This window comes from Oncorhynchus kisutch, linkage group LG11 (assembly GCF_002021735.2).
Source record: "Oncorhynchus kisutch isolate 150728-3 linkage group LG11, Okis_V2, whole genome shotgun sequence".
In the NCBI taxonomy this organism is placed as follows: Eukaryota; Metazoa; Chordata; class Actinopteri; order Salmoniformes; family Salmonidae; genus Oncorhynchus; species Oncorhynchus kisutch.
The window spans coordinates 53,031,522-53,057,461 of NC_034184.2; the positions used below are offsets into that span (position 1 = coordinate 53,031,522).

Consider the following 25,940-nt stretch of genomic DNA (forward strand, 5'->3'; position numbering starts at 1 on the left):
GGGACGACTCGTGGTAGGAAGCCCTCCGCTAGTTGGAGGCGAATCCTCTCGGGTGGAGGGATTCGGAGGACCTCACCCATAGCCGCACTCAGTTGCGCTAGCTGATTGTGTTGTTGGCGGGGTAGGGGTCCCTGTTCTCTGACCATCTGGGAGATGTCTTTCTCTTCTGCTGCTTCCATAGTTTGTGAGGCATTATTCTGTAATGTATAAGCTGGGAGTCAGGAAGCAGGTGTAGAAGGTGAGTTTAATCATTATAAAACGCAGATAAACAATACAGGAGTAGCGTACTAAACGAGACCAAACCAATACAGCCTGATGCTGAGGCTACTGAGGGCTAAATAAATGGAGAGTAACCAAGGTGATGATGAGGTCAAAGTGTGCATAATAATGGGGATCAGGTGTGTGTAATGATGGTGCCAGGACTGGTGGTTATTAGACCGGTGATGTCGATGCGCTGGAAAGGGGGGATAGAAGAGGCATTTGAATTTAATTGAATTCAATTATATTTCCTTTAATTCAAATTCAAATTGCAATTTGAATTTAATTGAATCAATTATATTTCCTTTAATTCAAATTGCAATTCTGTATCCTGTTTACACTTAAATTCAAATTAAATTCAAGAATTGAATTGGAATTGATGAGGCATTCTCAATTCAATTCTGAATTGAGCACAATCCTGCTTGCTAAGGTCAAAATGAAATTCTTCTTGAGGTCCCATGGTAGGCAGGCAATTATAGGTCACACACAGGAGCAACTGTTGCTGTTTGGCCAAGCTATTCTTATACCTACAGACTATAGGTTTATTGTACACAGACTTGAGGCATTCCTTTTGTGTGGAGAGAGAAAGCTTGGCATTATGTCTACTTAGTATATTTGAGCCAAGAGCAAAAGGTAAAAAACAAAAACATTTCAGCTTTTAAACATAAGACAGATTTTACACTCAGATTGTTTTACAGCAAATATATTTTACCTGTTCAGCTTGTAACTAACCACACAATCTATTATCATGTTACCTATATCATTCACTGTTTGGTCAAACCACCTCTTGAAGAGTCACCTCTCACTTGCATTGATTAATTAGAAAACTAGAGATAAACTGACTGTTTATGTGACTGCAGGCTGAATAATTCAGCAGAGTGGTCGGTCGGTTGGTCCACAGTGAACGGCCATGTGGTGAGGCCTCGGTTGTCCTGACAGGCAATAATAGTTTTAGCATACCCAATGAGTCCCTCCTAACCTGTTTCAGTTTCCCACGGTAGTCAACCCGCCAGGCCATGTTGGATAGGGGATGGGGGTGTGAGAGAAGAGCGGTTTCACCCACGCCCCATCCTCCCTCCCTCCATCTCTGCTGAAAAAAGGCCCAGAAACAGTCTACATCAGCAAAGATCAATGATGAGGCGTTTAGCTAAACCACGTTCTGTTCCTGTTCATACCCTGCTCGTGCAATACAAAGACGACTGGACTGGAAAAAGAGATGGTTGTTATCCAATGGAAACTCTCTCAAATCTTTCCCATTTTCCTTGGATTATGCCACTGTTAGCGTGAAGTCATTTTTTTAAACAAAACGTCTGTGGAAAACAAAGAATAATAATAATATGACTACCAATAATGAAACGGTCTGAAGAGAGGGAGAGTGCTCTCTGGTGTGTTTAAAAGCAACTAGAATAAAACAGGGTCAATTTATTTTCTTTGGCAGAAGTATTAGGATAAATTCATATACTGGGAGATGAAGACTGATGGTTATGCTATTATATACAGACACCCTTCAAGTGACCCTACAGCTAGAGTAAGATGGTTCAAAGAAGTCAATTACAATGCATGGACTTCATGTATTTAAAAAAATGGCACCAAGGACCAAAAGCAATATTGTAGCTATTAATACAGATATTGAAAAGATACAGCATTCTCATGAATCTAAAATTCACGAACATCCTCCCAACACGGAATAACCTACTACAGATGTTCTTAAAGTAGCACAATTCACAGAAACAATGGCATCAGCAATAAAAGAGGATATTGTCTTTAACTAACTAACCCCATCCCAGGAAGTGAGAGAAATGAAAGGATGACTAGAGCTGCTTGTGACGGCTCTGCCGAGAGACAGAGGCAGGGGATGGGGGAGAGGAGGCGAGTGAGAGGGGAGAAGAGAGGATCATGCTTCTCCCTTAAAATTAGTATTGATCCTCTTATGGCTGGGGTCGTTTAGGAGTTTTATGCTAACAGCGGTGTGGTGCAGTGGAGCTCCTACCGGCCTAGCCAGAGCAGGAGGCAGGAGACAGGAACCTAGCTAGCAGCCTGCTGGTGGGCCTGGGGTTCTGTGGAGGAGGGCTCTGCACTCTATTTTCTATATCGTGCACTACTTTTGACCAGGGCCTGGACAAAGTAGTGCACTATATAGGCAATATGATGCCATTTTGGGATAGGACCTGTAGTAGAGGGCTCTGGAGCAGAACAAGAGACCTGGTGTGGGACAGGGTTGCAGAGAGGGGCCCAGTCTGGGCCTGGACCCCACCAAGCCATCTGGGCTGTCAGTTAAGAGCATCAGCTTTGCTGGGGAGGGACTGAGAGAGAGAGAGCGAGAGAGAGATGAGGGGGAGGGAGAGGAATAGATGGAGCTAAAATGAGAAAAGGGTAGTGTTGGCACACTTCAAGATAACAGAGAGAGGGAGGGAGTGAGCGAGAAATAGACACTGAAAGGAAAATAGAAACAGGTTCAGGTTGAGACAGTGACAAATGGGATGCGTGATAAGAAGGAAAGCAAGAGTAGAGGAACAGAGAGCAAAGAAGAGAGAAACAGAAAGCACAAAAAGAGAGCAGAGAGAGAGAGAATAACACACCATTGGTTCTAAAACAAGAGAGGCCAGCAGCAGTGAGCAGTCAAAGTGTGGCGGTGATAGAGAGAGAGACACCAGAGCCCAAACAGGCTAATCTCTCCCAGGAGAGCACAGCTAAATGTGAGGCCCAGGCCTTCCTCCACACATCCCTTACATCACCACACCAGACTCAGAGTTGTGGTGATAGATGATAACAAACTAGAGGAGAGTGTACTGCACACCCCCAGCTGCCCGGGTGGGGCAAAGATGGTTATTGATAATAATAGAGAGAACCATTACCAACAATAGGCCAGACAAACTCATTTTCAAGCCGAGTGTCAAAACACTGGTTTTAAATGTCCAAATGCATAATCAATATGCTGAAATGTCTTGATATTTTAAAAACTAAGATATAAAAATGACTCCCTACACACGTGTCACACTTGTGTTCAGATAACTTGTATTTTGCTTAATTAGTACATTATAAACTGCTCAACATTTACCAGGCAGTCACTCAAGACTGGAATTGATTAGCTTGTTCTACTGTAATCAATAGCGTGCGCAAATTAATCACTCACGTCGATATTTGTACTGAAATCAATGAGGGGATTCGATTAATCTGGCAACGGGCGCCCTGGTAGACGTGTTTTGCACCGGGTGAAAGTTGATTGCAATCGTTTTTTTTTGGCGAAGTCGGAACGGAACAAACAAAAGCGACGTAATAAGCTTGTGGAGTAATGAGTATGATTCTGTTTTTCAATACAAATGCTTTATCTGCCTTCAATGAAAACGATTATAAAAATTAAAACAAATATTTTATGGAAAATAGTTATGTTTCTGGACGACGCACATTGCTGCCATGTTGACAACATGACTGAGTGGCGCAGACCACTGTTTGATTGCCCGTTCACGTAACAGGCCATAGACTGGTGCCCCACGGTTCAGCATAATCGAATCGGCCAATGGAACTGGGACCACGGTGACATAAAAAATGGGGGCGCTCCTCCTACAAACGTCTCTGGCCTTAATAACACATACCGATTTGAGGTCAAATTATCACTCAAATGAAAGCTAGCCTCTGTCGCTATTTAGAAATCGACGTGAGAATATGATTTACTGAAGTTAACCAGTAGAACAAGTCTTACAGAAGGAAATACAACACTTTTCTACTTGTTAATTCCAGCGAATTCAAAACGTCAGCCTGCGCCACCATGGGGAAATAAACGTAAAATAAAATAATACAATATGTCAAAATAATGTTTACAACAATGACATATATTTCCTACTACTTTAACCATGGAGTGAGTAAGAAAATGCTCCTAAATACAATTTAACCACCCAGGGGCTCTAGACTAGAGCTTCCATAGTGACTATAAACCTTTGACGTCCCTACTAATTTTTTTTATATTTTTAATTATTCCTTTATTTAACTTGGCAATTCAGTTAAGAACAAATTCTTATTTTCAATGACAGCCTAGGAACAGTGGGTTAATACTGCCTGTTCAGGGGCAGAACGACAGATTTGTACCTTGTCAGCTCGGGGGTTTGAACTTGCAACCTTCCAGTTACTAGTCCAACACTCTAACCACTAGGCTACCCTGCCACCCCAATAATAGTTACTACTACCAAAATAAAAATGTTTATTACTGGATAGTTTGTCATAAACAACCAATAATGACACAAATAAACAAATCATATTGCCACATTTTTCTCATACATACTCTTGCAAATGTTTCTCATCCATACTCTCCGACCGAGTCTCACAGGTCAAACCCAACCCTTGGGAAGGGACATTCCAGAACAAATACCATAACTATTTGAACACACACACACACACTCACACACACCAACACACACACACACACACACACACACACCACACACACACACACGCACACACACACACACACACAAACAAACAAAGACCCTGCAAACCCAACAATGTTTGAGGACTAGATTTCAATCTTAGTCCGTTTCCCTCCTAACGCCAGGTCATTCTGAACTCACTTCCTGTCTGCTATGACCTAATTTTATTATTGTCACATACACCAAATAGGTGCAGTTAAATGTGTTGTTTTTAAAGGGTCAGCAATAGTAGTACTAGAGCAAATGAGGGTTAAGTGCCTTGCTCAAGGGTACATTGACAGATTTTTCACCTTGTGGCCTCAGGTATTCGAACAAGCGACCTTTCGTTACTGGCCCAACGCTCTAACCGCTTGGCTACCTTCCTTTCTGCTCTATGGATTTTCTCCTCACCAGGAAATATTTGACTGACACAAACAATCCAAGTCAGGACAGGGGGAAAGATCCAGGGCATTCACACATTGTTGTGAAGTAATTCAGGACAGCACCTGGTCATCTGAGTGCACCACCTTCTATAATTTGGGAATCACATTCAAATGGCCTCATATTTTTCTCTCTGTATAAGATGAGACCTGAAAAGGTTTGGATAAGGGACCAGTATCACCCAACTAGACGCATGCACGCACGCACGCACACACGCGCACACACACACACACACCACACACACACACACACACACACACACACACACACACACACACTTAAATAAACACACACAAACTCACTCATATGAATTTACACTGACTGTGTCATTAGCTGAGGGACTGAGGTCTTCTAACCTCAGGGTGAATACAGTAACGTCTGTCAGCCCAACTATCCAAGAAACATACTTACCTTGGCCGCTCAGTACAGCGCTCTCTCGCTCGCTCTGTGAGAGTGTGTGGTACATGCGTGTGTCGTGAATGGAGACTTTGGAGCTTTCGATTATGGCAAGGAAAGCATACGTGTGTTTGTGTGCATACATATGTGTGTGTGTATGCATGTGTGTACGTGTGCCTCACACGCTGAGCCCCAGACAATCTTTCCTTCCTCAGTCTTCCCCCTGTTGTGATTGTCAAAAGAGACAGCCGTCCCCTGGATACCACTGTTTTAAATTTATACTGTGTTTATTGGAGCGCCTGTTGTATTTTACTGCTCATTTGTTTCTGTTCCTGGAACGGCCACCCTTACGTTTTGCAAAGACGTCAAGCTCAGTATATCAAGGTGTTATTGTTGGAGCCATCTTCTCACATTTTAAAATCGCTCTGCGATGAAATGATACCTGTGGGGTGAGATGTAGTGAGAAGGAAATTATTACTCAGGTGTTACAGGCAGAAGGAAGGATATTTTCCCAGACCACTCTTCTCTTTCTCCTTACTTTAATATTGATCTGCCGTGTTGAATGAGAGTCTTCCAAAATGGCGTATCTGACTGCAGCTCCATTCTTTTCTGTTGTGGCGATGGGGAAAGGGTCTTCCACAATGGTTTTACGATCAGTTACCATGGTATAAGCATGTATGACCACACAAAACTACCAAATGTATGATTATGATGAGTAGAATAAAACAACATCCACTGACATTTCAAATCTGTTCCTGTGCCACAAGAGTAAGACATTTCAAATCCGTTCCAGTGCCTTCATTGCATGTTTACTCTATATGCTGTTGTAACGGAGGTAGTGTGCCGAGTCATAAAGTATGTGTTCATCTTAGATGACCACGGGCATAACTGCATGTGAATGACTGCAGTTTCCCTCCATTTAACCTCCCCCTTATAAGTCCCAGTTGCCAAACTCCAACAGACCTTCTCTGGTCCTCTACTCTGTAAAGTAACTTAGGTTTCATTAAAGGGAGGATTGCCTGGGCTCCTCGCCTTACCATTATGACTTTAGAACTGGCGACTTAATGCAATTTCACATCTCAAAGTCCACGCGTCCCCTACAGGGTCCAAACCCCTGACTAAGACTGAGCCCGACCACCCACACCTTTACAAGCACCGACCGGCGAGGTGCTGAAAGGGTTACGGGACCGCCGGGGAGTATGGGTAGTAAGGGAAACCCAAAGCCACAGTTTAAATTCCAGAACAGGAAACGACTGTAATAACACAACATTGTCAAAGGGCTAGCTGGAAATAAACATCCTACAATGATATTCTCGTTTATTATTCATAATAAAGATGGTAAACGGGGGGAAAAAATAGAAGTTCAGCAGTGCATGAATTCTATAATTGGTGCCTAATCCGGCCTCTCCCAATAACTCATGGATTGGTTGACAGGAAGTGGGATAGAAACCTTCTACAGCACTAAATTCATTTTTTTACGTTTCAAAATGATCACTTACAGTTTGTAATAAGTGGTGTGAAACACTCACTCAACACAGACCTGCACCTAAAGAGTAAAACCATGACCACCAACTGAGTATACGTACACTCCGTGGAGTAACGCAAGCCATACACCAAAAGTCTCTCCATTACGGCACACTGACCTAGTCAAAAGTTGAGAAGAGTCAAGTGTTTCATTTGAATGTTTTACAGCTCTGGAGAGTGCGATCGAGGGAGGGCATACTGCCTTGCCTTGATCGCTGGGAGGAGAAATAGAGGTGCAGAGAGAGAGGGACAGAAAGAGGCGGGGGGACAGAATCTAATTTTGTTCATCCCTCCAGGTCCCAGATGTTTGAGCCTCTCGGTCATAGAAATATAATTTCTAGAATGACATCCCCATTCGAGTCAATATGCTGTTTCCTTCAGTGCCTCTAGATCTGTTATTGAACATGGCCCCACGGAAAATATCTAATGCTCAACCCACCTTAACAGCATGGCATGGATAGGACAAAACTGTCCATAGATAGAATATGTTTGAAACACACCAATGAGGTGTGTTATACACTCTCCTCATTTCCATAAGGTTGCATATGAGTTTACCTAAGAAATCCCTATTATAAGGGGGAAATGTATTCCGCACCATTGGCATAAAGGTGCGCTTGAAATAACACCATCACAGGAGCATGAATTTCAACTTGACAGTGGACACATACATACATAATTAACCTAAAAATACATATTTAATCTCAAAGCATTTCATCTCCAAACATCAAAACCCCCTCACTACACTGACATAATGAGCATGGTACTGGAGCCTAAATTATTTGTATTTGTGGTAAGAGAGAATTGGCATGGAATCTTTGCAAGATCATCCTCTACCTGCATAAAGCTGCAAAAAAATTGCTATGAATAGTAACTCCTTGTTTTGGTTTTGGGTCAAATTAAATTATATGAATGGCTGATTGCATCAAATGCGAATGTAGCAAAATGCTTGTGCTTCTAGTTCCGACCATGCAGTAATCTAACAATTTAACAACTACTACCTTATACACACAAGTGTAAAATAATGAATAAGAATATGTACATAAAATATATGAGTAAGCGATGGCCGAACGGCATAGGCAAGATGCAGTAGGTGGTATAGAGTACAGTATATACACTGCTCAAAAAAATAAAGGGAACACTTAAACAACACAATGTAACTCCAAGTCAATCACACTTCTGTGAAATCAAACTGTCCACTTAGGAAGCAACACTGATTGACAATAAATTTCACATGCTGTTGTGCAACAGGTGGAAATTATAGGCAATTAGCAAGACACCCCCAATAAAGGAGTGGTTCTGCAGGTGGTGACCACAGATCACTTCTCAGTTCCTATGCTTCCTGGCTGATGTTTTGGTCACTTTTGAATGCTGGCGGTGCTTTCACTCTAGTGGTAGCACGAGACGGAGTCTACAACCCACACAAGTGGCTCAGGTAGTGCAGCTCATCCAGGATGGCACATCAATGCGAGCTGTTGCAAGAAGGTTTGCTGTGTCTGTCAGCGTAGTGTCCAGAGCATGGAGGCGCTACCAGGAGACAGGCCAGTACATCAGGAGACGTGGAGGAGGCCGTAGGAGGGCAACAACCTAGCAGCAGGACCGCTACCTCCGCCTTTGTGCAAGGAGGAGCAGGAGGAACACTGCCAGAGCCCTGCAAAATGACCAGCAGGCCAAAAATGTGCATGTGTCTGCTCAAACGGTCAGAAACAGACTCCATGAGGGTGGTATGAGGGCCTGACGTCCACAGGTGGGGGTTGTGCTTACAGCCCAACACCGTGCAGGACGTTTGGCATTTGCCAGAGAACACCAAGATTGGCAAATTCGCCTCTGGCGCCCTGTGCTCTTCACAGATGAAAGCAGGTTCACACTGAGCACATGTGACAGACATGACAGAGTCTGGAGACGCCGTGGAGAATGTTCTGCTGCCTGCAACATCCTCCAGCATGACCGGTTTGGCGGTGGGTCAGTCATGGTGTGGGGTGGCATTTCTTTGGGGGGCCGCACAGCCCCCCGTGTGCTCGCCAGAGGTAGCCTGACTACCATTAGGTACCAAGATGAGATTCTCAGACCCCTTGTGAGACCATATGCTGGTGCGGTTGGCCCTGGGTTCCTCCTAATGCAAGACAATACTGGACCTCATGTGGCTGGAGTGTGTCAGCAGTTCCTGCAAGAGGAAGGCATTGATGCTATGGACTGGCCCGCCCGTTCCCCAGACCTGAATCCAATTGATCACATCTGGGACATCATGTCTCGCTCCATCCACCACAGACTGTCCAGGAGTTGGCGGATGCTTTAGTCCAGGTCTAGGAGGAGATCCCTCAGGAGACCATCCGCCACCTCATCAGGAGCATGTCCAGGCATTGTAGCGAGGTCCTACAGGCACGTGGAGGCCACACACACTACTGAGTTTCATTTTGATTTGTTTTAAGGACATTACATCAAAGTTGGATCAGCCTGTAGTGTGGTTTTCCACTTCAATTTTGAGTGTGACTCCAAATCCAGACCTCCATGGGTTGATAAATTTGATTTCCATTGATCATTTTTGTGTGATTTTGTTGTCAGCACATTCAACTATGTAAAGAAATAAGTATTTAATAAGAATATTTCATTCATTCAGATCTAGGATGTGTTATTTTAGTGTTCCCTTTATTTTTTTGAGCAGTGTACATATGAGATGAGAAATGTAGGGTATGTAAACATTATATAAGGTGGCATTGTTTAAGGTGGCTAGTGATACATTTATTACAACAATTTTTTATTATTAAAGTGGCTAGAGATCAGTCAGTATGTTGGCAGCAGGCACTCAATGTTAGTGATGGCTGTTTAACAGTCTGATGGCCTTGAGATAGAAGCTGTTTTTCAGTCTTTCGGTACCCGCTTTGATGCACCTGTACTGATCTTTTTGGCCTTCCTGTGATATCGGGTGGTGTAGGTGTCCTGGAGGGCAGGTAGTTTGCACCCGGTGATGCGTTGTGCAGACCTCACTACCCTCTGGAGAGCCTTACGGTTGTGGGTGGTGCAGATGCCGTATCAGGCGGTGATACAGCCCGACAGGATGCTCTCGATTGTGCATGTGTAAAAGTTTGTGAGTTTGTGTTTTTGATGACAAGCCGGATTTCTTCAGTCTGGTGAGGTTGAAGAGGCGCTGTTGCGCCTTCTTCACCACGCTGTCTGTGTGGGTGGACCATTTCAGTTTGTCCGTGGTGTACGCCGAGGAACTTAAAACTTACTACCCTCTCCACTACGGTCCCGTCGATGTGGATAGGGGGATGCTCCCTCTGCTGTTTCCTGAAGTCCACGATCATCTCCTTTATATTGTTGTCATTGAGTGTACGGTTATTTTCCTGACACCACACTCCGAGGGCCCTCACCTCCTCCCTGTAGGCTGTCTCGTCGTTGTTGATAATCAAGCCTACCACTGTAGTGTCGTCTGCAAACTTGATGATTGAGTTGGAGGCGTGCATGGCCACGCAGTCATGGGTGAACAGGGAGTACAGGAGAGGGCTGAGAACGCACCTTTGTGGGGCCCCAGTGTTGAGGATCTGCAGGGTAGAGATGTTGTTACCTACCCTCAGCACCTGGGGGCGGCCCGTCAGGAAGTCCAGGACCCAGTTGCACAGGGTGGGGTCGAGATCCAGGGTCTCGCTTAATGACGAGTTTGGAGGGTATTATGGTGTTAAATGCTGAGCTGTAGTCTATGAACAGCATTCTTACATAGCTATTCCTCTTGTCCAGATGGGTTAGGGCAGTGTGCAGTGTGATTGCGATAGCGTCGTCTTTGGACCTATTGGGGCGGTAAGCAAATTGGAGTGGGTCTAGGGTGTCAGGTAGGGTGGCGGTGATATGGTCCTTGACTAGTCTCTCAAAGCACTTCATGATGACGGAAGTGAGTGCTACGGGGCGATGGTAACTGAGCTAAATGACTTTCGCTTTCTTGGGAACAGGAACAATGGTGGCCCCCTTGAAGCATGTGGGAACAGCAGACTGGGATAAGGATTGATTGAATATGTCCGTAAACACACCAGCCAGTTGGTCTGCGCATGCTCTGACGTGGCTGGAGATGCCGTCTGGGCCGGCAGCCTTGCGAGGGTTAACACGTTTAAATGTTTTACTCACCTTGGCTGCAGTGAAGGAGATCCCGCAGGTTTTGGTAGCCGGCACTGTGTTGTCCTCAAAGCGAGCAAAGAAGTTGTTTAGTTTGTCTGGGAGCAAGACATTGTGGTCCGTGACGGGGCTGGTTTTCCTTTTGTAGTCCGTGATTGACTGTAGACCCTGCCACATACCTCTCGTGTCTGAGCCGTTGAATTGCGACTCTACTTTGTCTCTATACTGAAGATTAGCTTGTTTGATTGCCTTGCAGAGGGAATAGCTACACTGTTTGTTTGATTGTTTGATTGTTTCCCTGATTAAAAGCAGTGGTTCCCGCTTTCAGTTTTGCGCGAATGCTGCCATCAATCCACGGTTTCTGGTTGGGGAATGTTTGAATAGACGCTGAGGGTACAACATCACAGATGCACTTGCTAATAAACTCCCTCACCGAATCAGCGTATTCATCAATGTTATTGTCCGACGCTATGCGGAACATATCCCAGTCCACGTGATCGAAGCAATCTTGAAAGGTGGAATCAGATTGTTCGGACCAGCATTGAACAGACCTGAGCACGGGCGCTTCCTGTTTTAGTTTCTGTCTATAGGCTGGGACTATCAAAAAAGGGATGGTGCCAGAAACTGCATTCAGCATAAGTAGCAGGACTGCCGTTGTTGTGAGAAACACTCCAGATTGGAGATAGAAAGAGTATTGGTAAGTATCAGTGTCCTTTGCTTACAACAGCCGAACATTTGAAGACGGACCAACAAAATGGAGGACGGAAGACAGGGTGGTGCGGCAGGTGCCGCTTCTCATTCGAATGCTGTAATTTTATCTAAACCATCAGGTGTACGCCGATCCCAGCTAAGTAACTCATGCAAAGAGTTAAAGCGCAATTATGTGTTTTATCTCCAGTACTCTGCCATGATTGTCAGTTATGTAGCTGCTCTACTGATAATCTCAGTGCGTCCTTGCTGGGATGACACAATCAGTCTACTACCGGAGAATATCAACACCAAACACATTGGTTCACCGTTCCACGGGAGCGGACAGTACACAGCATACCATAATGTTCTGAATAATGGCAAAGTCTACCTCGCTCCTTATTCTACTGAACCGCTTAGGCGTAACAAACACAAGTCCAACATTTATCGGAAACTGTTAAACTACCTGTTCGCTACCCTCCTGCTCTCCGGGGATGTACAACTCAATCCTGGGCCCAATATCACCGAGCCAGTGATACGCACCGGAGTGGAGAGTGGTGGATGGCCTCGTCCACTGGTCGTCGCCGCTGTGGAGGTGGGTGAGTGCTATGGTCCTATGGTTTCTCTCGACTCACCCGGCTCCAGGATAGATTTTGACTCTTCAAACATACCAGAGTCGCTATATGCGATCCCTGACTCTGCTTCTGGTACGCAAGCTATTTTAATTAGTTCCCTGCATCCAGTGCAGGCGGGAGGGATTGTTAATTGCGCTACCGAACTGCCCCTAATCAAAACGAAACAAAACGGCCTAAACCCAGCCGTCAGAAAACACAGAAAATTTAACTTTTTTCAATGTGTCAATCACTCTCGAGTCATCTGGGACCCACGAGCTAAGCCCAAGAGGCTACTAGGGGGGCACTTGAACATTCGTAGTGTCATTCCAAAAAGTGATCAAATTCAACATCTACTCACAGACTCCAACCTTGACTTTCTCTGCCTCTCAGAGACATGGCTCCATAAACACTCTCCATGTGCTGCTTTGGTTGTGCCTGGCTACAATGTTTTCAGGAGAGACAGGATTGAGGGAAGAGGAGGGGGTGTGATGATTTACATTAAAGAACATATCCGATGTAAACAAATTGAGTGGTCATGTGATAATGAACTAGAATGTATCGGCCTGAACGTTACACTGTCTCCCCAAATGTCTTTTACCCTCATTGGAATGTATAGGCCACCTTCCACCAAAAGTGTGTTTTTTGATCAGTTTAATACCATGCTTAGGGAATGTGATTTTGGGAAAGAGGTCATCTTAATGGGAGATTTTAACATTAATTATGAAGACAAGTGTTGTAGGAAAACCCTCAAACGGATCACTAATACCTTTGACCTTACACAGCTAGTTAAAGGGCCAACCAGGGTGACTTGTTGCTCTAAAACACAGATTGATTTGGTGTTCAGTAATAAACCAGAGAGAGTGACTAAATCATTCAATATGGTTACTGGGCTGTCTGATCATAATCTGACACTTATAGCCAGAAAGCTGTCTAAGAGCAGGTTTAACCTCTCTACTGTTAGAAAGCCAGATCAACTCAGAATACCTAAGAGTGAATTAAATAATTTTGAAAAAGCAATTAAGGGAATAAACTGGAATGATCTCTTGTCCTATACAGACGTGGAAGCTGATAGTCAGGTTTTTCTATCCACAATTCAGACTACAATAAATGGCTTCCTAAAGAAAATCAAATCCAAACCTGGCCAAAAGAGCACTCTTCCTTGGCTAAATGGAGAAATCTGGAAATTGATGAAAGAACGTGATTATGCTCTAAAAATAGCCCTAAAATCTAAATTAGAGCATGACAGACATAAGAAATAAGGTGATGAAAGAAATCAGACAGGCCAAGGCAAACTTTTTTATTAACATAATTGGTGAAGCAAAGGGAAATGCTAAATTGATATGGGAGAATCTAAAAAAGTTAACAGGGAAAGACCATAGTAACACTGCAAAAAGACTAGAAATCATGGTGAATAACAATCTAACACAGGATGCAGTCGAAATAGCAATAGCCTTCAATTCCTACTTTATTGACTCTGTCAGGGTACTGACACAGAACCCCTCCACTGGTTTCTTGGACTCAGTGCTAGTGAATGACACTCAACCTGTCTTCATCATAAGGGAGGTTTCTGAGTCAAAGGTGAACAAGGTGATTAGCTCACTAAAGAACTCTAAAGCCAAAGATGTGTTTGGGATGGACTCTACATTTCTTAAAAACTACAAAGAGTCACTCATTGGCCCCATTACTAAGGTCACCAACACATCTATTGGTCTCGGTGTGTTTCCAAGGGTATGGAAGTCGGCCATAATAACGGCCATCTTTAAATCAGGCGACCCTGCTAACGTGAGTAACTACAGGCCCATTAGTATATTACCTGTGGTGTCAAAGGTTGTTGAAAAGTGTGTAGCAGAACAACTGATTGCCCACCTCAACAACAGCCCCTTCACATTACACTCCATGCAGTTTGGCTTCAGAGCGAAACACTCCACAGAAACGGCCAACTGCTTTCTTCTGGAAAATATGAAGTCCAAGATGGACAAAGGGGGTGCTGTTGGGGCTGTGTTTCTGGACCTAAGGAAGGCTTTTGATACTGTTAACCATGAGATTCTCATCACAAAATTGTCCAAGTTCAACTTTTCCCCTGATGCCTTGAGATGGATGAAATCATACCTTGAAGGCAGAACTCAGTGTGTCAGAGTGAGCAATGAGCTGTCGCCCACTCGTAGCTATGATGTGGGCGTGCCCCAAGGGTCAATACTGGGGCCCCTCCTGTTCAGCCTGTACATTAATGATCTGCCTTCTGTCTGTACTGGGTCTGAAGTTCAAATATATGCAGATGATACAGTGATATATGTGCATGCAAAGAGCAAACAACAAGCTGCACAAGAACTCACTACTGTAATGGTCCAGGTTACAAAGTGGCTCAGTGACTCGTGTTTGCATCTCAATGTGAAAAAAACTGTTTGCATGTTCTTCACAAAGAGGGCAACAGATGCTACTGAGCCAGATGTCTATGTGTCAGGGGAGAAGCTCCAGGTGGTATCCGATTTTAAGTACCTTGGCATCATACTTGATTCCAACCTCTCTTTTAAAAAGCATGTGAAAAAGGTAATTCAAATAACCAAATTCAACCTAGCTAATTTCCGATTTATACGAAATTGTTTGACTACAGAGGTAGCAAAACTGTACTTCAAATCTATGATACTCCCCCACTTAACATACTGCTTGACTAGTTGGGCCCAAGCTTGCTGTACAACATTAAAACCTATTCAGTCTGTCTACAAACAGGCTCTCAAAGTGCTTGATAGGAAGCCCAATAGCCATCATCATTGTCACATCCTTAGAAAGCATGAGCTCTTGAGTTGGGAAAATCTTGTGCAATACACCGACACATGTCTTGTATTCAAGATCCTCAATGGCCTGGCTCCCCCTCCACTCAATATTTTTGTTAAACAGAAAACCCAGACATATGGCAGCAGATCCACAAGGTCTGCCATGAGAGGTGACTGTATAGTTCCCTTAAGGAAAAGCACCTTTAGTAAATCCATTTTCTCTGTGAGAGCTTCCCATGTCTGGAATACACTGCCATCAGACACACATAACTGCACCACATATCACACTTTCACAAAATGCATGAAGACATGGCTAAATGCCAATCAGATTTGTGAACATGGTCCCTAGCTGTGTGTTGCCGCTCTCCATGTTGTCTGTAGCTTGTGAGGTGTGGAAACACTTTGTTGCTTTTATGAATTTTGTCTTGCTGCTTTTTGTTTTATGCTGCGCTGTCTGTATGCTACGTCTTGCTTGTCCTATGTTGCTCTGTCTGTATGCTATGTCTTGCTTGCCCTATGTTGCTATGTCTTGCTTGTTCTATGTTGCTATTGTTTATATTGTAATTGTTTTTAATAACCTGCCCAGGGACTGCGGTTGAAAATTAGCCGGTTGGCTAAAACCGGCACTTTTACTGAAATGTTGATTAATGTGCACTGTCCCTGTAAAAAATAAAAATAAACTCAAAATAAACTCAAACTCAAACTCAAGATAAAGAGAAGAGAGTGGTACACTGCCAGATGGTGCCCTATCGGTCAGCTAGGCATGTACAGTGCCCCCTAAAAGTATTCAGACCCCTTGACTTTTTCCACATTTTGTTATGTTACAGCCTTATTCTAAAATTGATTACATTGTTATTTTTCCTCGTCAATCTACACACAATACCCCATAATGACGAACCAAAAACAGGTTAAGACATTTTAGCAAATATATTTTTATAAGTATTCAGACCCTTTACTCAGTACTTTGTTGAAGCACCTTTGGCAGCGATTACAGCCTCGAGTCTTCCTGGATATGACACTTCAAGCTTCGCACACCTGTATTTGGGGAGTTTCTCCCATTATTCTCTGCAGATCCTCTCAAGCTCTCAGGTTGGATGGGGAGTGTTGCTGCACAGCTATTTTCAGGTGTCTCCAGAGATGTTAGATTGGGTTCAAGTCTGGACTCTGGCTGGGCCACCCAAGGACATTCAGAGACTTGTCTAGGCTGTGTGCTTAGGGTTGTTGTCCTGTTGGAAGGTGAACCTTTACCCCAGTCTGAGTGTTCTGGAGCAGGTTTTCATTAAGGATCTCTCTGTACTTTGCTTCGTTCATCTTTGCCTCAATCCTGACTAGTCTCCCAGTTCCTGCTGCTGAAAAACATCCCCACGGCATGATGGTGCCAGGTTTCCTCCAGACGTGATGCTTGGCATTCAGGCCAAAGAGTTCAATCTTGGTTTCATCAGATGAGAGAATCTTGTTTCTCATGGACTGAGAGTCTTTAGGTGCCTTTTGGCAAACTCCAATTGGGCTGTCATGTGCATTTTACTGAGGAGTGGCCTCCGTCTGTCCACTCTTCAATAAAGGCCTCTTTGGTGGAGTGCTGCACAGATGGTTGTCCTTCTGGAAGGTTCTTCCATCTCCACAGAGAAACTCTAGAGCACTGTTAGAGTGACCATTGGGTTCTTGGTCACCTCCCTGACCAAGGCCCTTCTCCCCCGATTCTAAGTTTGGCCTGGCGGAAAGCTCTAGGAAGTCTTGGTGGTTCCATACTTCTTCCATTTAAGAATGATGGAGGCCACTGTGTTCTTGGGGACCTTCAATGCTGCTGAAATGTTTTGATACCCTTCCCCAGATCTGTGCCTCTACGGACAATTCCTTCGACCTCATGGCTTGGTCTTTGCTCTGACATGCACTGTCAACTTTGGGACCTTATATAAACAAGCGTGTGCCTTTCCAAATAATGTCCAATCAATTGAATTTACCACAGGTGGACTCCAATTAAGTTGTAGAAACATCAAACAAGGATGATCAATGGAAACAGGATGCACCTGAGCTCAATTTTGAGTCAAAGGGTCTGAATACTAACGTAAATAAGGTATCTGTTTTTTAGTTGTAATACATTTTTTGAAATTTCTAAAAAACTGTTTTCGGGTTTGTCATTATGGTGTATTGTGTATACATTGCTGAGGATTTTTTAATAAGGCTGTAACGTAACAAAATGTGGAAAAAGTCAAGGGGTCTGAATATATGTATGTGACTCGTAATGGGTAAGGATTGCCTGACTAAATGGGCAAACCTCCTGTCTCTGTCTCTCACTCTTCCTTCACCCTATCCATCCATGGAAGACACTTTGTGATTTCCAGCCAAACACCTGAAAGGGCTTCTGTGAACCGATCAATATTGTCATTACTGCCACAGCACTTCCCATTCTTAATTCTATTTAGTGATGAAGCAAAGATTTAGGTATTGATCACAAAAAGTTGTATAGTGCCACCTACTTTCCCCAAGTCTATTGTGCATAGGCACAGGAACTCTATGCATGGCTTTGCTCAAAATAGGTGACTAGTAATATATAGTAACATAGAATTTCATATTTAAACATATTAATAATTTCATAGGATCTCTGGGTGTCGTAATCTATTCAACGTCAATAATCTGTCTGAGGGAAAAATGAATGCTGCCTCAGTAAGTCATTAGAAGGTAGTCACCTATGTTTTTCACTTGCTGCTTTGGGCGATGTGAAATATTGATAAGCTGCTTCTGGATCGCTATCAGCATGAAAGATAACGACCACATCATTCATTATACACTACTTGTAACTGTATTTCACCAACACTGAAAATATCCTATAGGAAGCAAACCATGCTTTAGTCTGAAATATGTGTTTTCGATAATAACATCTGTACACCTTATTTTGTATGTGAGAGTGAGAGAGAATGTGTGTGTGTGTGCCTCTGTGCGTGCATGTGCCTGCGTTCTTGTATGTCTGTGTGAAGGGGATTCCTCAGCAGCAGGGCAGCCCCAGCGTGTCTCTCTCGCTCAGACTTCGAAAGACCCCCTCTATCTCTCTCTGCCTCACTACACAGCCGCAGCAGTGAGCAACACCACCTGCCAGGGACCATTCACTAAAGCCTGTGACAGTGGTTAACTGAACAGGACATGTGTAGCCTGAAGTGACTCTGATCGCAGCAAAACTAAAAACATCACGCCTGAATACATCCAGGAAGTCAGCAGCATACTGTTCTACACCCTCAGGGAGCTGCCAGGGACCCAGAAGCTGTGAACGAATGTGTGTTCTGTTGGTGTGTGTGTGTATGTGTGTGTGTGTGTGTGTAACTGAATACACATACATGTTACAGAAGCAACATGGTGTGCGTCTATCATGGAACTGTCATCAGAATAGCCTACTACTACTGCTAGTACTACCACTACTACTATCACTATCACTACTAGTACTACTACAACTACTATACTTTACTAACAACAGAAAAATAAGGCTTCTCATTATTTGATTAAACCTACTGTAGTGTTTATTTTTATGAAAAATAATGACACCCAAACTGTTTGGGGTCCAACTGCAGTCACTTATGGATGTTTCTGCAGTATTTACCAAGATGTTCTAATAAACCTAAACCTAGACCTATACCTATGTGAAATCCACATATATTGTAACCAAGGCTGGCATAGGCTATTATATTGTGTATACAGATCTTGACAGGCAGCATAGAACATTGCAGAGCTGTCCCCTGAAACATGTACTCATTCTCATCATTCCCCTCTGTTCACACCACTGTACGTGCAAGCGTCAGGCAAAGGACAACCCCTTTCCTCTTGACAATATTGGAGATTTACATTTCAACGCCGCTCATTGGCTACATTCTACGAGCCATACCATTCCACTCGAAAAGAGGGTTTCGGGAAACTATGCGACTGCGACACATTCCATTCTTTACCAAATGCATGACAAATATCGTAATCAAAGCATACTATATTTACAGTTTCGCATTTTCTCACTATTAAAAACAGACATTTGACTACAATTTGGATTGAAAAACGGTCTACATACTACTCTCTCACCTGCCGTCCCTGGCTGGAGGTACTGCTCAAAATGTCTGTCGAGAAACAGTTTGGAAGATCGGCCGTTCTGCAAGAATTGAATATGTCGCAATTTACAAATTAACGAAGAAGCCTCCAATACAACTGGGGATACAGGTGAGATGTCTTAAAATACCTCGACAATTTCGTCAAAGCGTAACCCAATGGGCTTGCTGTATTGTATTGCGGAGGTAATGTCAGCCAATAGGAATGTAACGATAGAGAGCGATAGCAGGCTTAGGCCTTTCCATAACATTGTATATCAGGAAATCATAAATAACAGTGTACTATCCGTTTATTTAGGTGTGCGAAATATCTGCGAATGTGTGCTTTCCTCTCCTTTGCAAACACGACAGCAGTGTATTTACAGTCATATCAGCACACGTTATATAGGTCAGTCGTCCATGGCACTTTCAGGATCAGACAAGATAAGAAAACAGATTAGCTTTATGCCATTCGTAGTTGCATTTAGAAAATCTATATGATACCAATAATGTAACTGGGTAGTTTTATGCACTGTATACTGATACTACATTACCTGTGCAGGTGCCATAGCCCTATAAATGACGCCGCGCTTCATTTATAGGGCTACAGGTGCCATAAATATCAAATTGTATTGGTCACATACATATGGTTAGCAGATGTTATTACGAGTGTCGCGAAATGCTTGTTTGCACTGATGGTTGCCTGGCCTATATAGACAAATCCCCCGTGCAATAGTTTAATAGGTACGATTGAATTATTTCTAGTAAAAGAAATCACAGTAGAAAAGTTCACTAAGTTGTTTTGTAATTGAGAATTGGAGGCCCACCTGTAGCAAGGCTTTTCTCACGGGATGATTTCACTTCCACGCATGTGCAATTAGCTTGGGGAAGAGGTTACTTCTCTGAAGTACTCTGAAGGTACTGCCATTTGTTAGCGCAATGTTAATTTATTATGATACATGTTATTGTTAAACATGCCCCCCTTAAAATATTGCATGTCCTATTTCATGATGACAGAGGAAAAGAACAGCATGCAGTCAGATGAATGGCAGTAGGCCTAAATGTCTGGAGCAATACTGAATATGCACTGTCAGTGTTTCTGAGGACACACCAACAAGGGAGGGCTATGGTGTGATTCACTGAGGTGGCTTTATGATGGCAGGGGAGAACTTTCCACTAATGGGAAAGACATCTCAAATCTTAGCCCTGGTCAGAGTGATGACAATGTCTCCTTACATGTTTGTTGTGTTCCAGGGTGATTTCCTTACAAATCTATGGCGTTTGTTTTGCTTTCCCTCAAGCAGCATGTGGACAAATATACCTACTTCTACCTCTATCAAATGGACCACAGTCCTACGAATAGCTTGCCTGACAACTCAAACTGATTTATTCTGCTGCTCTATCATTCACTAGCTAGCATACTTCCGTGTGAGACTGCTATAATTGAAGTCGTTTGTGGTGACATCAAAATGAGCAGTGTTGTACAGAACAAAGAGATTGGATAATCTCTAACCTATCAGAATATCAAAGCCAATGACACATTTTTAAACGCCTCTTTACCCACGTGTGTTCTGGCTCTGGCCCAACCCATCGGTTTCTGCGACTAATCAGACAGTCTACAATGGGATGTCCTCGGGCTTGTAATCAGATCCAGACTCCTTACGGAGAAGAAACTGGGCGTGGCATAGCGTTTGGGTAGCCAAACAAATAGCAAACAAACAAATAGCATGCAATGCTAATTGCTAATGATAAAGTATTTGTAATTATGCCTAATGCATTTATTTCCCGTAACACTGAAAATAAATTCCCTCAGTTTTTAGTAAGAAGGTCATACAGTACAGTGTTATCCAGTGGAAATGTTTTACTCTGATCTAATGTAAACACACTGTTTGAAAGATGTGGGTCATTTACTTTGGCATGTTAGGCGCTACAGTGTGGTTTCACATGTGGCGAGAGGGCTGAGGGACGGGAGAGAGAGTTAAGGAGGAATAGCTGTTTATATAACATTTCCGGTCAATCATAACCAAGTCAATATCGCTTGCATGATGTAGAAGAGAAATTGCTTTACTGAAATTTAACTAGTGCTCAACTCTACTGTTTGACTCTCAACTATATCATGACCCAAATCTCAAGAAAGAAAGGAGAGGTGTATACATTCCACCGATTCTGTTGCAAAATGTTTCTTAGACGGAACGAAACCAGGAAGGACCTCCCTGGATTTGTCTAATAGAAACCCTAATTTTAGTTACAAAACAAAGCATTTGAAGTGTTTGGACTAATTAGTACAACCCTGAACTAGAGATCAACTCTACTCATCTTAAATGCAGTCAGTACATTTGAAATGAAAGAACAAGAAAGTATGTTAGACGCGTGCCAAATCTGGAGAATAGTTAGTTCTAGAGTTAGTTCTGGGGAATAGTTAGATTGTACAGGAAGAGTATCATTTCATGGTATGAACTGAGAGCTGCTATGCAAGGTGAGACTACATGCAAAAATATACACATACACAGTACATTTAGTATTTTGTGTGTAATGCATTCTCAATGATATGGTCATTGATGGTGTAATCTTGCTGTCAAAATGGTTATGCCCCAGTATGATTCTTAGCTAAATTTACACAATGAAAAATTCAGTATTACCATTTTGCTAAATGAGCCTATGTAATGAATCACTAGGTGTGGCTGGTTGGATGACAATGATGAGGAACAATGAGAGAATCAATACACAGAGGCATGTCTTAAACCAGGCAAGGCTGGCATATTTATTCAAATAAAAGGGTTCACAAAAGGGTGATCAAAACACAGAGGATGCATTTAAATTAGTCTGGAACTTAATTTAGAAGATGGAAGGTAATTGCGCCGGAGGGGGTGGCTGCCGTTTTACGGGCTCCTAATCAACTGTGCTATTTTGTTTGTTTTTTCACATTGTTTGTTTTTTCACATTGTTTGTAACTCAATTTTGTACATAATATTGCTGCTACTGTCTCTTATGACCGAAAAGAGCTTCTGGACATCAGAACAACTCAAACTGGACAAAGATTGTTTCTTTAATGAGTCCGACGTGAAGGATATACTGCTTTGTCGAGACAAGGCCCAAATCCCCATCATCCACGTGAAGAAAATAAAATGTGGGAGGAGGGCAGGATGCCTTGTAAGATTTTGCCGACGACTAGGTAAACCACCGCTACCATCCGTATTATTGGCCAATGTGTAATCATTGGAAAACAAACTGGACGATCTAAGATTAAGACTATCCTACCAACAGGACATTAAAAAACGGTAATATCTTATCTTTCACCGAGACATCGCTGAACGACTATAGGGATAATATAGAGCTGGTTGGCTTCTCTGTGCATCGGCAGGACATAGCAGCTACGTCTGGTAAGACGAGGGGCAGGGGTGTCTATTTGACAATAACAGCTGGTGTGCAATGTCTGATATAAAAGAAGTCTCAAGGTATTGCTCGCTTGAGGTAGAATACCTCATGATAAGCTGTAGACCACACTATCTACCAAGAGAGTTATCTTCTATATTATTAGTAGCCATCTATTTACCACCACAAAACGATGCTGGCACTAAGACCGCACTCAAAGAGCTGTATAAGGCCATAAGCAAACAAGAAAATGCTCATCCAGAAGCGGCGCTCCTAGTGACTTTAATGCAGGAAAACTTAAATCTGTTTAACCTCATTTCTACCAGCATGTCACATATGCAAACAGAGGGAAAAAAAACTCTAGACCACCTTTACTCCACACACAGAGACTCATACAAAGCTCTCCCTCGCCCTCCATTTGGCAAATCTGACAATTTTATCCTCCTGATTCCTGCTTTCGTTGGCAACTCTGTCCCGACATTCTGTGTAGAGTTTTGGCAGACATGTTTTGCTTTCTAAAACCGTCTTTCTCCACAGTTTGAGTTGGTTCCATGTCTTTCGCTATGTGATATGTAATTGCACTCGTTATCTCATTCCACTTGCTCTTCTTGTCATAGGGAGTACCACTAACGAATGATACCTTGAGTGATAGCTGTGTGCGGATCTGGCTTGAAGATGTCTTCAGCTCTGCTGCTCTGGGGTTTGTTGCACGCATTCTGGTAGATTCTTCATATTCGCACACAATGCATTGTTTTCAGGTGGTGAAAAAGATTGCTGGTGTTTCCACCTTTGGCTAGCACAATGCTTGACAACTTACACTACTGTTTGTTGGTTGAGGTCAGATATCTTAAAGCCAAACCAGTTCCAAACAACAGAGGAGACTCCCTTTTTTCGAACCAATTCTTCGTTATCCTCCAAATCAACCTCAATAGCATTACTTTCCTTGTCCTCAGTGATCCTTAATACTTGCTTACACTTTCTTGCACTTGATTTTCAGATACTTTTGCTAACAAAAGGAGTTCGTCACCAAATGTTCTCTTACTCTGCAGTTGCAAATGCTTGTGTGTTGACTTTGATTGGCAGGCAGATTGCCTGTAACATCCATCCATTTTTCTATGCTAAAAAAGGCTGTTTTTAGTAAAAGATAAAACATTTGAACTAACCCACTTAGGCTGTATCACTCGACTGAAATTTTGAACAAAACAAAAACGCCTTATTTTAGTGTTGCACCTGTATGACATTTTTGGCCGATACCGATATCCCATATTTTCCTTGCCCCAAAAAAACAATACAGATATTTACAGTTTGAGGCCTTTTAACCATTCTAGTACAGTTAAATAGTTAACACACACATGGAACGCAACGATCTAAGGCACTGCATCTCAGTGCAAGAGGTGTCACTACAGTCCCTGGTTCAAATCCATTCTGTATCACATCCGTCCGTGATTGGGAGTGCCATAGGGTGGTTCACAATTGGCCCGGCATCGTCCGGGTTTGGCCAGGGTAGGCCGTCATTGTAAGTAAGAATTTGTTCTTAACTGACTTGCCTAGGTAAATAAAGGTTACACACATACCACACAAACAAAATGTTATTTTGTTGGCATTTATGTATGTCCCCATTACCAGTAAAACATAATCAAAACCTATTTCTTTCACTTACTTGCTGTGCTGTTTCGTTGTCCAGTCGTTTCATTCTCAACCAGAATTTCATCATACATGTTAAGCAGTGAAGTTTCAGCTCTGTCTGTCCGTGGCCTCTCTTCCTCAGTGCTCATTTTACTGTGTCCGTTTCCATCTTGTTCAGTTGTGTATGTAACATTTCACGTAAACCCTGTTTCTTGTCTGCATCAAAGTAGCGGTCCTTGTACATAGCGTCGAGCATGGTGAAGACACAGTAAAAAGAGAGTGCCACCAACTCGCTTGTTCACAGCCTGTGTCGGCAGTTTTGTTGAGCAGGCGTTTCAATGCCATGACAGAGGGTATCACTTCTGCTGCAGGCACAGTTGATGAGCTTATTTCTTGAATCAGTTGTTTCGAATGGAGCTAGCTAGTGTGTTCATGTTTAAACATGTTCTCAAATGCCATGGCGGTTTGACAACAAGCGTATTTATGAGCATGCAATACAACTTTCCTCAGTAAGAAATCCACGATGACCCACTGTACTGTCAGACTCTGCATGCTCACGGGGCTGATATCGCTGGTGCAGTCATGAAACTAATAGCAGTGACGCTATTACTATGTAACTCCAGTAGGGCAACATCTGAAAATAGAGCACATGGTAGTGTGTACCGGTGAACGACCAGTCTGCGAAAGTCAACATCACCCACGACAGAGAACAGTTGATTGTCAAGGGCAATGAATTCCATTATCTTGGCCTTTTAATGGATTTCGCCTTTGAATTGTCTTACTGAAATGTCTTACTCTTTCAAATGACTGCTTGACTTGTTGACTGCTCGAGCCACACAGCAGACATTGTGGACTAGGTTTGGAATGCTGTGTTGCACGTGTAGTGCAAAATTTTACTTGGCGTCATTGTCATGTACCTACGTTATATAGGTATGCACATCCAGCTTTGACCTCGATTTTGCACATATGTGTTAAACTAGACATCAGGCCGATGTCTGTTTCCATTTCAAGAGTGCGACTGTCAGTGTTTGTTATTTTGCCCGGCTTAATCTTTTCTTTTTATTGGCCAGTCTGGGAGAGAACTCTGCCAAGAAGGCCAGCATCCCGGAGTCGCCTTGTCACTGTTGACGTTGAGACTGGTGTTTTGCAGGTACTATTTATTGAAGCTGCCAGTTGAGGACTTGTGAAGCGTCGGTTTCTCAAACTAGACACTAATGTACTTGTCCTCTTGCTCAGTTGTGCACCGGGGCTTCCCACTCCTGTCTATTCTGGTTAGACCCAGTTTGCGCTGTTCTGTGAAGGGAATAGTGCACAGCATTCTCACATGGAGTAGCCTTTATTTCTTAGAATGAGAATAGGCTGTCAAATTGTTTTATTTCTAGCCATTTTGAGGTCTACAGCTGTTTTATTCTGCGCATGTAACAAATAAAATTTGATTTAAATAGCTGAGTTGCTATCCAGTTTACTAGCCGATTGTCCTTTCCTGCAGCCTAGCTGGCTCGCTCACTGCAGCCTAATCTGCTGGTTATGGGGTGTGGATGTAGCTCCAAACAGTGGCATTCCCTCGCCAAACCTACTTCAGAATTTTTCTGCACAATGAGTTCTTGAATGTTAAAGCTTTTTCTCTCCCTTTTTATCAGCTTGAATGGTGAAAACATCTGTAAAAGAAGTTGACCAACCTGACCTCCAATT

The 25,940-nt window shown here is 43.1% G+C and overlaps 1 protein-coding gene across 4 annotated transcripts in view; it reads left to right on the forward strand.

The window, feature by feature from the left end:
* Nucleotides 1–19,131: 19,131 nt before the first annotated feature.
* LOC109899541 (zinc finger protein 438-like) overlaps nucleotides 19,132–25,940 on the forward strand; it is a 100,835-nt gene continuing 94,026 nt past the window's right edge. For 2 of the 4 annotated variants that reach the window (XM_031835945.1, XM_020494869.2), the window contains exon 1: nucleotides 19,133–19,383. The gene's annotated coding sequence lies outside the window, so the exon portion shown is untranslated. Of the gene's footprint in view, nucleotides 19,384–23,239; nucleotides 23,323–25,940 lie in introns of all 4 variants that reach the window. The other 2 variants (XM_020494870.2, XM_031835946.1) reach the window with 2 other exon arrangements.